Genomic DNA, 14,343 nt, shown 5'->3' with positions numbered 1-14,343 from the left:
GTTCGCTTGCAAGGCACTCTCTCCACGCATTCATGAATCACCTTCGTCCGCCCTGAATCTTCAACAGGACATTCAACTGTCTTTAGGATCTCTGGCACTGCGAAATGGCCGATAACAGTCAAAATATTAACAACAGCTACACCTGTTGAGTTAATTTTTAGCACCACTAAAGCTTTTTAAAGATTCTACAACTCCAATGGCAGACAATACAATAAACGCACTATGCATCTCTTTAAGCTCTGATTATAATTTACCAAGAATGTGTCATCACAGAGATATCTGAGAACAAATCCCACTGGCTGGAAGAACACAGTGAAGCAGTGTGTTTTGAAGGGATGGCGTCATAAGTACTAAGATAATTACAAAAAAATTTAATTATAATTTATCTGCAAGTTTTTCACATATTTATCTGCCTAGTCATTTGTTCGAACCCGAAAAATGTGACCCGATCTCGCCATTGTATTTGGGACGTATTCAAATGCTGAGGTGCATTTTTTGTCGGCTTAGTATGAAGTATGTATCTCGGTCGAATAGCTGTCAGTGATAACTGCATTGGTGGCAGTGCTGTTATTGGTTGGTTGGTTTGTGGGGGTTGAAGGGACCAGACTACAAAGTGCTGTGTTATTTTTGTATTTATGGAACATTACACAGATTGCAGGGAATGAATAAATGAAACCCATTAATGTCACACAACCTGCTGATATCGAATAGCACCTAGCCGAGCTACTCCATCGGTCGGACAAATCATCATCAATAAACTCATACACATCTCCTCCAGACGCAAGGATATTGTCCGGGACAGGCTCTGCCTGCTGCCTCCCCGTAATGCCGCATCACCGAACATAAGCAACCAGTGTCGTCGCCGGATCATAGAATGGGTCAATATCATGGTCCAACACTGGAATTGAGTACCCACCAACCGCCGCCACGACAGTTCAGTTCTCGGCAGATTGTTAACTGTCTAAGACATACATGCAGATATGAGAAAATTGTACTTGGGACCAGAACTGTATGTGTTGTTATTCGGATTTCACACGTCCATACTTCATCTTAGCGGGCTCTGCCCCAATAACTCCAGTGTCAACATTTTCATGCATCGTACACAAATAGTCAACTAACAAAAATACGAGTATCTCAGATTAACCCTCGACCATAAACCAACATGGCAACCCCATCTAATAACTATTCAACATAAAGTCCACAACAGAGTAAACCTACTAATTGACCGAACATGAGGATCTCGTATACAGGGTGTCCCAAGAAGAATGGTCAAGTTAAGAGATTTGATGGGAACGGTCATTCGAGCGAAAAGTCTAGTACACATGGGCTAAATGTGTACCTTAAGAGCTGTGGGCACTCCTTCATCCTCGATACTGCGAAACAAATCTCTTCTACTGCAAACTCTTTCCTTTACGTATTTTGGCAGGAGGTAGTATGAACCAAACCAAGATAAAGTTGTCTAATAAATATGGGCTGTAAAATGAGTACCTTAAGAGCTTTGACAGTTCTTCAGAAGAAGAGATGTGATTAACAGTAGTGAAGATGAACAAGTGCTCAGCCGGCCGCGGTGGTCTCGCGGTTCTAGGCGCGCAGTCCGGAACAGTGCGACTGCTACGGTCGCAGGTTCGAATCCTGCCTCGGGCATGGATGTGTGTGATGTCCTTAGGTTAGTTAGGTTTAAGTAGTTCTAAGTTCTAGGGGACTGATGACCACAGCAGTTGAGTCCCATAGTGCTCAGAGCCATTTGAACAAGTGCTCATAGCTCTTAAGGTATACATTTCAGAGTCCATGTTTACTGTACATTTTTTCTTGTTTTGGTCCATACTACTACCTGTCAAAATATGGAAATAAAATAGCTTGCATTTGAAGCGTTCTGTTCCACAGTATCAGAGATGAAGAGGTGCTCACAGCTTTTATGGTATACATTTTAGAGCTCAAGTATAGTGGACATTTTTGCCTCGAATGATCGTTCTGTCATATCTCTGAATACTGGCCATTCCCCCTAGGACCCCCTGTAGAACTCATCCGCATAATATACACTACTGGCCATTAAAATTGCTACACCAAGAAGAAATGCAGTTGATAAACGCGTATTCATTGGACAAATATATTATACTACAACTTACATGTGATTACATTTTCACGCAATTTAGGTGCATAGATCCTGAGAAATCAGTACCCAGAACAACCTCCTCTGGCCGTAATAATGGCCTTGATGCGCCTGGGCATTGAGTCAAACAGAGCTTGGATGGAGTGTACAGGTACAGCTGCCCATGCAGCTTCAACACGATACCAAAGTTTCACGAGTAGTGACTGGCGTATCGTGACGAGAGACGTAAGAGATCTGGAGAATATGCTGGCCAGGGCAGCAGTCGAACATTTTCTGTATCCAGAAAGGCCCGTACAGGACCTGCAACATGCGTTCGTGCATTATCCTACTGAAATGTAGGGTTTCGCAGGGATCGAATGAAGGGTAGAGCCACGGGTCGTAACACATCTGAAATGTAACGTCCACTGTCCAAAGTGCCGTCAATACGAACAAGAGGTGACCGAGACGTGTAACCAATGGCACCCCATACCATCACGCCGGGTGATACGCCAGTAGCCGGCTGGAGTGGCCGAGCGGTTCTAGGCGTTACAGTCTGGAACCGCGCGACCGCTACGGTGGCAGGTTCGAATCCTGCCACGGGCATGGATGTGTGTGATGTCCTTAGGTTAGTTAGGTTTAAGTAGTTCTAAGTTCTAGGGGACTGATGACCTCAGAAGTTAAGTCCCATAGTGCTCAGAGCCGTTTGATATGCCAGTATGGCGATTATGAATACAAGCTTCCAATGTGCGTTCACCGCGATGTCGCCAAACACGGATGTGACCATCATGATGCTGTAAACAGAACCTGGATTCATCCGAAAAAATGACGTTTTGCCATTATGCACCCAGGTTCGTCATTGAGTACACCATCGCAGGCGCTCCTGTCTGTGATGCAGCGTCAAGGGTAACCGCAGCCATGGTCTCCGAGTTGATAGTCCATACTGCTGCAAACGTCGTCGAACTGTTCTTGCAGATGGTTGTTGTCTTGCAAACGTCCCCATCTGTTGACTCAGGGATCGAGACGTGGCTGCACGATCCGTTACAGCCATGCGGATAAGATGTCTGTCATCTCGAGTGCTAGTGATTGGAGGCCGTTAGGATCCAGCACCGATTCCATATTCTGCTAACAGTCATTGGATCTCGACCAACACGAGCAGCGATGTCGCGATACGATAAACCGCAATCGCGATAGGCTACAATCTGACTTTATCAAAGTCGGAAACTTTATGGTACGCATTTCTCCTCCTTACACGAGGTATCACAACAACATTTCACCATCCAACACCGGTCAACTGCTGTTTGTGTAATAGAAATCGGTTGGAAACTTTCCTCATGTCAGCACGTTGTAGGTGTCGCCACCGGCGCCAACCTTGTGCGAATGCTCTGAAAGGGTAATCATTTGCATATCACAGCATCTTCTTCCTGTCGGTTAAATTTCGTGGTGTAGCAATTTTAATGGCCAGTAGTGTAAGAGAGATTAGGGAGTGTTCGGAGGCATGCAGATGGCAATTTTTTCTTTTCTCCATTCGCGAATGGAATATAGTAGAAAATCGTTCATACTGATATGAAGAGCTTCTGCCATGCACTGTATAGTGAGTTGTGGAGTTCGCACACCGCTGATTCAAAACATCACGACACTGCCCACCGCGAGACTGAATTCCGCCTAGTGGCGAAGTACTGCAAGTACCGGGTGATCAAAAAGTCAATATAAATTTGAAAACTGAATAAATCACTGAATAATGTAGATAGAGAGGTACAAATTGACACACATGCTTGGAAAGACATGGGGTTTTATTAGAACCAAAAAAATACAAAAGTTCAAAAAATGTCCGACAGATGGCGATTCATGTGATCAGAATAGCAATAATTAGCGTAACAAAGTAAGACAAAGCAAAGATGATGATCTTTACAGGAGATGCTTAATATGTCCACCATCATTTCTCAACAATAGCTGTAGTCGAGGAATAATGTTGTGAACAGCACTGTAAAGCATGTCCGGAGTTTTGGTGAGGCATTGGCGTCGGATGTTGTCTTTCAGCAACCCTAGAGATGTCGGTCGATCACGATACACTTGCGACTTCAGGTAACCCCAAAGCCAATAATCGCACGGACTGAGGTCTGGGGTCCTGGGAGGCCAAGCATGACGAAAGTGGCGGCTGAGCACGCGATCATCACCAAACGACGCCTTTTGTCGGACATTTTGTGAACTTTTTTTTGTTCTAATAAAACCCCATGTCATTCCAAGCATGTGTGTCAATTTTTACCTCTCTATCTACATTATTCCGTGGTTTATTAAGTTTTCAAATTTATACTGACCTTTTGATCACCCGGTATATACGCGAAGCACAGATGATTGGGAAATCATTCTAACGTATATGTGGGGAAATCCACTGACATAAGCAATCTTGTCAAAGATCATATTGCTATGTCCCAGCGTCTGGGAACGATCATCTCAGAATTGGCGACGCAAGTCGGCTATTCGCGTGCTACTGTCATAAGCACCTACGGAAAATGGCTGAAGGTTGGTGACACAGTGAGTAGAAGACAAAGTGTTGGTCGTCGGAGGTCGGAGGCTCGCCCGCTCTGCGAAGCTGCATAAGCTCAACATGGGGTTCCGCAACAGACGAACCCTACGTGTTCCCAAATGGACCCAGCGGCATAGTCAATTACGATTGCAATGGGCACGGGATCAATGGAAACGTGTCGCCTGGTCAGATGAATCACATTTCTGGTTATACTAGGTCACTCTTCATGTCCAGATACGGCGTCATCCAGTCGAATGGCTGCTCGAAACATGCACCAAGCCACGAACTTGGCCCGGTAGGGCAGTATTATGCTCTGCGAGACGCTCAGCTCGACTCCCATGGTACCTGTGGTAGTAATCGAAGGCATGACAGCTGTAGACTGTGTGATCATTACAGAGGGCGATCTGCATCCCTTCATGCTTGACATCTTGCTCGACGGTGATGGCATCTTCCAGGTTGATACCTATCCGTGTCCCAAGATCAGAATGGGGCTACAGTGGATTGAGGAGCGTGATAGTTAACTCACATTGATGTCTTGACCACCAAATTCGCCTGATCTTTGACCCAATGGAAAACATGTGGAACACTGTCGGGCACCAGCTTTGCGCCCACGAGCCACTGGTTCGTAATTTTCGGGAAATACGTGATCTGTGCGTAGAACTGGTGCCACATACCTCCGGAGACACTCTAAGGACTTGTCGAATCCACACCTCGTAGAATCGCTGCTGTACTGTGTTCCAAAGGCTGCCCAACAAGCTATTTAGCAGGTGATCGTAATGTCTTGGCTTGTCAGTGTATGTAGATGATAAGGTTATTCAGTGCCACCATCTGTTTTAACCTTTTCTGTAATTAATGTTATATTTTCGCGCCTTTGGCAGACAACTGAGTTATAATAGGCAGGCTGCTATAGATGAGCCTATGTAAGCTCATCCCTGCAATTGCAGTGGGCTGGGCGCGGCAGCTTTGCGGGCCTACTTCAACCAATACGGTAACGTGAGTTTGTAGACTTCTCTATGCTACTGCAGCATTATTGCCGCAGCTCTGTAGACGGCTACTGTTTTCGCCCACAGCCATTAGCACTTCGCAACTGAAAGCTGGCAAATCGCTGCCAAACCACAAAAAACCTAAAGCTCGATTGTGGAACGGGACTTTGAACACTGTTACTTCAGAATTTAAGTCCTATCTCCCAACCAATGTGTCCACCTTTCTCAATACGGCGTTGGCGCAGTGGTCAGCACAGTGGGCTCGCATTCGTGAGGAGAACTGTCCAAATTCCCGTCTGACCATCCACATTTAGGTTTTCCGTGATTTCTCCAAATCGCTCCAGGCAAATTCCGCGATGGTTCCTTTTAAAATGGTACGGTCGATGTGCTTCCCCCTCCTTTTGTAATCCGAGCTTGTGCTTCGTCTCTAAAGACCGCGCTGTCAACGAGGCGTTAAACTCTTATATTCCTTCCTATCTCGCTACGCGGACGGCGGTGTTCGGAACAAGTGGCCAAACTTCGCAAGAATGGAAGTCGCTGAAAAATGATGTTGAGGAATATATGCAATCTGTTGTATGGGTGTGTAAATAACAAACGTCTTATCACCTACCGCGCAGCATAAGCTGCAGTTCATTACAAATGGTTCAAATGGCTATGAGCACCATGGGACTTAACATCTGAGGTCATCAGTCCCCTAGAACTTAGAACTACTTAAACCTAACTAACCTAAGGACATCACACACATCCAGGCCCGAGGCAGGATTTGAACCTGCGACCGTAGCGGTCGTGCGGGTCCAGACTGAAGCGCCTAGAACCGCTCGGCCACTCCGGCCGGTGCAGTTCATTACAAGATAGCCTCACGACATGATGCTGGTAAACAGGTATGGGAAGGGGAGGTTGGCAAAACTTATAGGTGACAGCATAGGTGGGGGTGGTGGGACCACTCATGGGAAAATTCCGGTAGTTATGGGTGTTAGAGCTGTACCTTTTTTAGATTGAAGTCAGCTGATAGGTATTCCTGCTTAAGGGAAGTCTCTCTAACAAAGAAACCACTTTCTAAAAAGCTTGGGTATCCGATTAATGAGGGAATTAGTATATTTCATCAAAATATACAAGGTATTAGAGATAAAGTTAGTGAACTGCTTATAGATGTTGACTCTGAAATTATTGGTATATCTGAACACTTCTTAAATAAGGAGATAATTCAGAGGCTTCCTTTACCAGGATACAGGTTGGCTGGCAGCTTTTCTAGGAGCTCTTTGCGGTGTGGGGGAGTAGCCATGTATGTGAAAAACGGTATCCCATTTGAGTCAATTGATGTTTCAAAGTACTGCACTGAAAAGGTGTTTGAATGTTGTGCAGGTGTGGTTAAATTTAGTGGAGCTAAACTTCTTACTGTTGTTATTTATAGATCCCCAAACTCCGATTTCACAACATTTTTGCTAAAGCTAGAGGAGGTTCTTGGTTCACTTTATAGGAAATACAAAATGTTAGTTATATGTGGTGACTTCAATATTAATTGTATAAGTGATTGTGCAAGGAAAAGGATGCTGGTAGGCCTCCTTAATTCATATAATCTTATGCAAACCGTATTCTTTCCAACGAGAGTGCAAGGGAACAGTAGAACAACCATAGACAATATTTTTGTTCATTCGTCATTATTAGAAGGGCATTCTGTTAGCAAAAAGGTGAATGGCCTTTCAGATCATGATGCACAAATTTTAAGTCTAAAAGATTTTTGTGCTGCAACACATGTTAAATATAGTTACCAACTTTTTAGGAAAGCTGATCCAGTTGCTGTACAGACTTTTGTAAACCTTATCAAGGAACAAGAGTGGCAAGATGTTTATAGTGCTGATACAGTAGACGATAAATACACTCCTGGAAATGGAAAAAAGAACACATTGACACCGGTGTGTCAGACCCACCATACTTGCTCCGGACACTGCGAGAGGGCTGTACAAGCAATGATCACACGCACGGCACAGCGGACACACCAGGAACCGCGGTGTTGGCCGTCGAATGGCGCGAGCTGCGCAGCATTTGTGCACCGCCGCCGTCAGTGTCAGCCAGTTTGACGTGGCATACGGAGCTCCATCGCAGTCTTTAACACTGGTAGCATGCCGCGACAGCGTGGACGTGAACCGTATGTGCAGTTGACGGACTTTGAGCGAGGGCGTATATTGGGCATGCGGGAGGCCGGGTGGACGTACCGCCGAATTGCTCAACACGTGGGGCGTGAGGTCTCCACAGTACATCGATGTTGTCACCAGTGGTCGGCGGAAGGTGCACGTGCCCGTCGACCTGGGACCGGACCGCAGCGACGCACGGATGCACGCCAAGACCGTAGGATCCTACGCAGTGCCGTAGGGGACCGCACCGCCACTTCCCAGCAAATTAGGGACACTGTTGCTCCTGGGGTATCGGCGAGGACCATTCGCAACCGTCTCCATGAAGCTGGGCTACGGTCCCGCACACCGTTAGGCCGTCTTCCGCTCACGCCCCAACATCGTGCAGCCCGCCTCCAGTGGTGTCGCGACAGGCGTGAATGGAGGGACGAATGGAAACGTGTCGTCTTCAGCGATGAGAGTCGCTTCTGGCTTGGTGCCAATGATGGTCGTATGCGTGTTTGGCACCGTGCAGGTGAGCGCCACAATCAGGACTGCATACGACCGAGGCACACAGGGCCAACACCCGGCATCATGGTGTGGGGAGCGATCTCCTACACTGGCCGTACACCACTGGTGATCGTCGAGGGGACACTGAATAGTGCACGGTACATCCAAACCGTCATCGAACACATCGTTCTACCATTCCTAGACCGGCAAGGGAACTTGCTGTTCCAACAGGACAATGCACGTCCGCATGTATCCCGTGCCACCCAACGTGCTCTAGAAGGTGTAAGTCAACTACCCTGGCCAGCAAGATCTCCGAATCTGTCCCCCATTGAGCATGTTTGGGACTGGATGAAGCGTCGTCTCACGCGGTCTGCACGTCCAGCACGAACGCTGGTCCAACTGAGGCGCCAGGTGGAAATGGCATGGCAAGCCGTTCCACAGGACTACATCCAGCATCTCTACGATCGTCTCCATGGGAGAATAGCTGTCTGCATTGCTGCGAAAGGTGGATATACACTGTACTAGTGCCGACATTGTGCATGCTCTGTTGCCTGTGTCTATGTGCCTGTGGTTCTGTCAGTGTGATCATGTGATGTATCTGACCCCAGGAATGTATCAATAAAGTTTCCCCTTCCTGGGACAATGAATTCACGGTGTTCTTATTTCAATTTCCAGGAGTGTATAATGCTTTCCTCAAGACTTTTCTCGTGCTCTTCGAAAGTTGCTTTCCGTTAGAACGTTCAAAACAGGGTACTAGCACAAACAGGCAGCCTGGGTGGCTGACTAAAGGGATAAGAATATCTTGTAGAACAAAGTGGCAATTATATCAAAACGTTAGAAACAGTCAAAATCTAAATGCAGCAGCCCATTACAAACAGTATTATAAGGTGCTTAAAAAAGTTATTAGGAAGGCAAAAAGTATGTGGTATGCAGATAGAATAGCTAAGTCTCAGGATAAAATTAAAACCATATGGTCAGTCGTAAAGGAAGTGACTGGTCTGCAGAGACAGGTCGAGAATATAGAATCAGTGCGTAGTGGGGATGTCCGTGTTACTGATAAGTCGCATATATGTACAGTACTTAATAATCACTTTCTGAATATAGCAGGTGAACTAAATAGAAACCTAGTCCCAACAGGGAATCATATAGCGCTCTTAGAAAAAAGTGTTCCGAGACTGTTACCTGAAATGCTCCTCCATGATACTGACAAGAGGGACATTGAGTTAATAATTAAATCTCTAAAGACCAAGAACTCTCATGGATATGACGGGGTATCTAGCAGAATACTTAAGTATTGTTCCACGTATGTTAGCTCAGTACTTAGCCATATCTGTAACTTTTCCTTTAGGAGTGGTCGGTTTCCTGACCGATTAAAGTACTCGGTAGTGAAGTCACTTTATAAAAAGGGAGACAGGGATAATGTTGACAATTATAGACCTATTTCTATGCCATCGGTGTTTGCTAAAGTTATCGAGAAGGTTGTATATACAAGGTTACTGCAGCATTTAAATTCACATAATTTGCTGTCAAATGTACAGTTTGGTTTTAGAAATGGCTTAACAACTGAAAATGCTATAGTCTCTTTTCTCTGTGAGGTTTTGGACGGATTAAATAAAAGGTTGCGAACGTTAGGTGTTTTCTTTGATTTAACGAAGGCTTTTGACTGTGTTGACCACAAAATATTACTGCAGAAGTTGGAACATTATGGAGTAAGGGGAGTAGCTTACAATTGGTTCGCCTCCTACTTTAAGAACAGAAAGCAGAAGGTAATCCTCCGCAATATTGAGAGTGGTAATGATGTTCAGTCCCTATGGGGCACTGTTAAATGGGGCGTCCCCCAAGGGTCGGTGCTGGGGCCACTGCTGTTTCTTATTTATGTAAATGATATGGCTTCTAGTATTACAGGTGATTCAAAAATATTTCTGTTTGCTGATGACACCACCTTGGTAGTGAAGGATCTTGTGTGTAATATTGAAACATTATCAAATAATGTAGTTCATGAAATAAGTTCGTGGCTTGTGGAAAATAATTTGATGCTAAATCACAGTAAGATTCAGTTTTTACAGTTTCTAACCCACAATTCAACAAGAACTGACATTTTAATCAGACAGAATGGGCATGTTATAAGCGAGACGGAACAGTTCAAGTTCCTAGGCGTACGGATAGATAGTAAGCTGTTGTGGAAAGCCCATGATCAGGATCTTGTTCAGAAACTAAATGCCGCTTTATTTACCATTAGAACAGTATCTGAAATAAGTGACATTTCAACACGAAAAGTAGTATACTTCGCATATTTTCATACGCTTATGTCATATGGTATTATTTTTTGGGGTAATTCTTCTGATTCAAAAAGGGTATTTTTGGCTCAAAAACGGGCTGTTCGAGCTATGTATGGTGTAAGTTCGAAAACTTCTTGTCGACCCCTATTCAATAGTGTGGGAATTTTGACATTGCCCTCACAGTATGTATTTTCTTTAATGTCGTTTGTTGTTAGCAATATTAGCTTATTCCCAAGAGTTAGCAGCTTTCACTCAGTTAATACTAGGCAGAAATCAAATCTGCATGTGGAATGCATTTCCTTGACTCTTGTGCAGAAAGGAGTGCAGTATTCTGCTGCATCCATTTTCAATAAGCTACCACAAGAACTCAAAAATCTTAGCAGTAGCCCAAACACTTTTAAGTCTAAACTGAAGAGTTTCCTCATGGCTCACTCCTTCTATTCTGTCGAGGAGCTCCTGGAAGAGCTAAAAAATTAAGCAAATTCCAGTGTTACATTTTTGATTTTCTTTATTTAAACTAACGACTTGTCGCCTGAATATGTTTCTTATATTTCATTTTATCTGTTTCTACAATCGTGTCATAATTTCATTTATTGACTCGTTCCATGACCATGGAGACTTCTCCTAAATGTGGTCCCACGGAACAATAAATAAATAAATAAAATAAAAAAAATAAAACTACCGCACGTACATATTTTTAACACCTGATGTTGAGTAACACATCCGTTTTTGCGTAACTAAAATTATTTACAAGGTGACAATAATTCAATTACACTCCTGGAAATGGAAAAAAGAACACATTGACACCGGTGTGTCAGACCCACCATACTTGCTCCGGACACTGCGAGAGGGCTGTACAAGCAATGGTCACACGCACGGCACAGCGGACACACCAGGAACCGCGGTGTTGGCCGTCGAATGGCGCTAGCTGCGCAGCATTTGTGCACCGCCGCCGTCAGTGTCAGCCAGTTTGCCGTGGCATACGGAGCTCCATCGCAATCTTTAACACTGGTAGCATGCCGCGACAGCGTGGACGTGAACCGTATGTGCAGTTGACGGACTTTGAGCGAGGGCGTATATTGGGCATGCGGGAGGCCGGGTGGACGTACCGCCGAATTGCTCAACACGTGGGGCGTGAGGTCTCCACAGTACATCGATGTTGTCGCCAGTGGTCGGCGGAAGGTGCACGTGCCCGTCGACCTGGGACCGGACCGCAGCGACGCACGGATGCACGCCAAGACCGTAGGATCCTACGCAGTGCCGTAGGGGACCGCACCGCCACTTCCCAGCAAATTAGGGACACTGTTGCTCCTGGGGTATCGGCGAGGACCATTCGCAACCGTCTCCATGAAGCTGGGCTACGGTCCCGCACACCGTTAGGCCGTCTTCCGCTCACGCCCCAACATCGTGCAGCCCGCCTCCAGTGGTGTCGCGACAGGCGTGAATGGAGGGACGAATGGAGACGTGTCGTCTTCAGCGATGAGAGTCGCTTCTGCCTTGGTGCCAATGATGGTCGTATGCGTGTTTGGCGCCGTGCAGGTGAGCGCCACAATCAGGACTGCATACGACCGAGGCACACAGGGCCAACACCTGGCATCAAGGTGTGGGGAGCGATCTCCTAAACTGGCCGTACACCACTGGTGATCGTCGAGGGGACACTGAATAGTGCACGGTACATCCAAACCGTCATCGAACACATCGTTCTACCATTCCTAGACCGGCAAGGGAATTTGCTGTTCCAACAGGACAATGCACGTCCGCATGTATCCCGTGCCACCCAACGTGCTATAGAAGGTGTAAGTCAACTACCCTGGCCAGCAAGATCTCCAGATCTGTCCCCCATTGAGCATGTTTGAGACTGGATGAAGCGTCGTCTCACGCGGTCTGCACTTCCAGCACGAACGCTGGTCCAACTGAGGCGCCGGGTGGAAATGGCATGGCAAGCCGTTCCACAGGACTACATCCAGCATCTCTACGATCGTCTCCATGGGAGAATAGCTGTCTGCATTGCTGCGAAAGGTGGATATACACTGTACTAGTGCCGACATTGTGCATGCTCTGTTGCCTGTGTCTATGTGCCTGTGGTTCTGTCAGTGTGATCATGTGATGTATCTGACCCCAGGAATGTGTCAATAAAGTTTCCCCTTCCTGGGACAATGAATTCACGGTGTTCTTATTTCAATTTCCAGGAGTGTATGTGAAACAAACGTAAATTAGTTACAAACTACGGTATGCACCCACTTTATTGAACATATAAATGTCACTACATATTTTCGGATCTAGGTTATGACGTGATCGATATACCTTCCATAATTGGTAATGATGTGGTGGAGACGAATAGCGCTGAAGTGTCGGAATATCGATACTGTCGATGACTTCTTGAATGGCTGTTTTCAGCTCAGCTATGATTTTGGGGCTATTGCTGTACACTTTTTCTTTGATATAGCCCCACAAAAAGGAGTCGCATGTGTACACATCTGGAGAATATGGCGGCCAATCGCTGCCCACGCCAGTGGTCTCTGGGCACCCCACAACGCGGTCCCCAAAGTACTCCTCCAAAACATTAAACACTCTCCTGCTTCAATGGAGTCGAGCTCCGTGTTGCATGAACCACATCTTGTCGAAATTAGTGTCACTTTGGATAATGGGGATGAAATCATCTTCCGAAACCTTCACGTACCGTTCGGTAGTCACAGTGCTATCAAGGAATGTCGAACCGATTATTCCGTGACTGGACATTGAACACCACACAGTCAACCATTGAGGCTGAAGAGACTCCCCGATCGCGAAATGCGGATTCTCAGTCGCCCAATGCGCCAGTTTTGCTTATTGACGAACCCATCCGAATGAAAGAGGGCTTCGCCGCTAAACCAGACCATACATACCATACTAATTCCCATACATACCATACTAATTCCCAACAGTGCAGTTTGAACGTCCTAATGCAAACCGTTCAAAGCTTACGACGATTTTATTTCATATAGCTCAATAATTGTTTACGGCCTTGCCGCAGTGGATACACCGGTTCCCGTGAGATCACCGACGTTAAGCGCTGTCGGGCGTGGTCGGCACTTGGATGGGTGACCATCCAGGTCGCCATGCGCTGTTGCCATTTTTCTGGGTGCACTCACCCTCGTGATGCCAATTGAGGAGCTACTCGACGGAATAGTAGCGGCTTCAGTCAAGAATACCATCATAACGACCGGGAGAGCGGTGTGCTCACCCCACGCCCTTCCTATCCGCATCCTTCACTGAGGATGACACGGCGGTCGGAAGGTCCCGGTAGGCCACTCGTGGCCTGAAGACGGAGTGCTCAATAATTCTCACGCTGTAAATTGGTTAAAGTTTTAAGTATCCTATTATTATAGAGACTCTAACTTGTTCTGTTAGTTGTCCCACGCTTCTGACAATATTAAAGTGAGATAAAGATCACTAGCCTGCTTAGAAAAGGCCAAAGATTGGATCGTCGTGTACATGTATATGTGAGCTCTGAAATCGATCGTGTGATGGCAAAAAAGGTCCTCAGAAGGTTAGGGCATAACGCGGTGCCTACAAATGAAGTCGAGATGAGCAACTTCCTCTGAGAAGGCTGGGCGAAATGATCGACTGTGTCCTGTTGAACAAACGCTCCAGTCATTCGTCTAAGACTGTTTGAGGAAATGACGCTAAAATTTGATGACCAGACAATGGTTTCAATTTTCTTCCTTCCAAATGCAAAAGGAAGATACCAGTTTAGTTTCAGGTCGATAGAGATGGGTCACTATCTCTGAATGTACAAAGACTGGGAAAAAGTCGACAGTTTTCATCCCAGAGTGAACATTCCGACAGAGAAATCACGGAAACATAAATC

Source organism: Schistocerca piceifrons, chromosome X (assembly GCF_021461385.2).
Source record: "Schistocerca piceifrons isolate TAMUIC-IGC-003096 chromosome X, iqSchPice1.1, whole genome shotgun sequence".
Taxonomy (NCBI): domain Eukaryota; kingdom Metazoa; phylum Arthropoda; class Insecta; order Orthoptera; family Acrididae; genus Schistocerca; species Schistocerca piceifrons.
The sequence above is the reverse complement of the archived record's forward strand: the minus strand, read 5'-3'. Positions refer to the sequence as shown.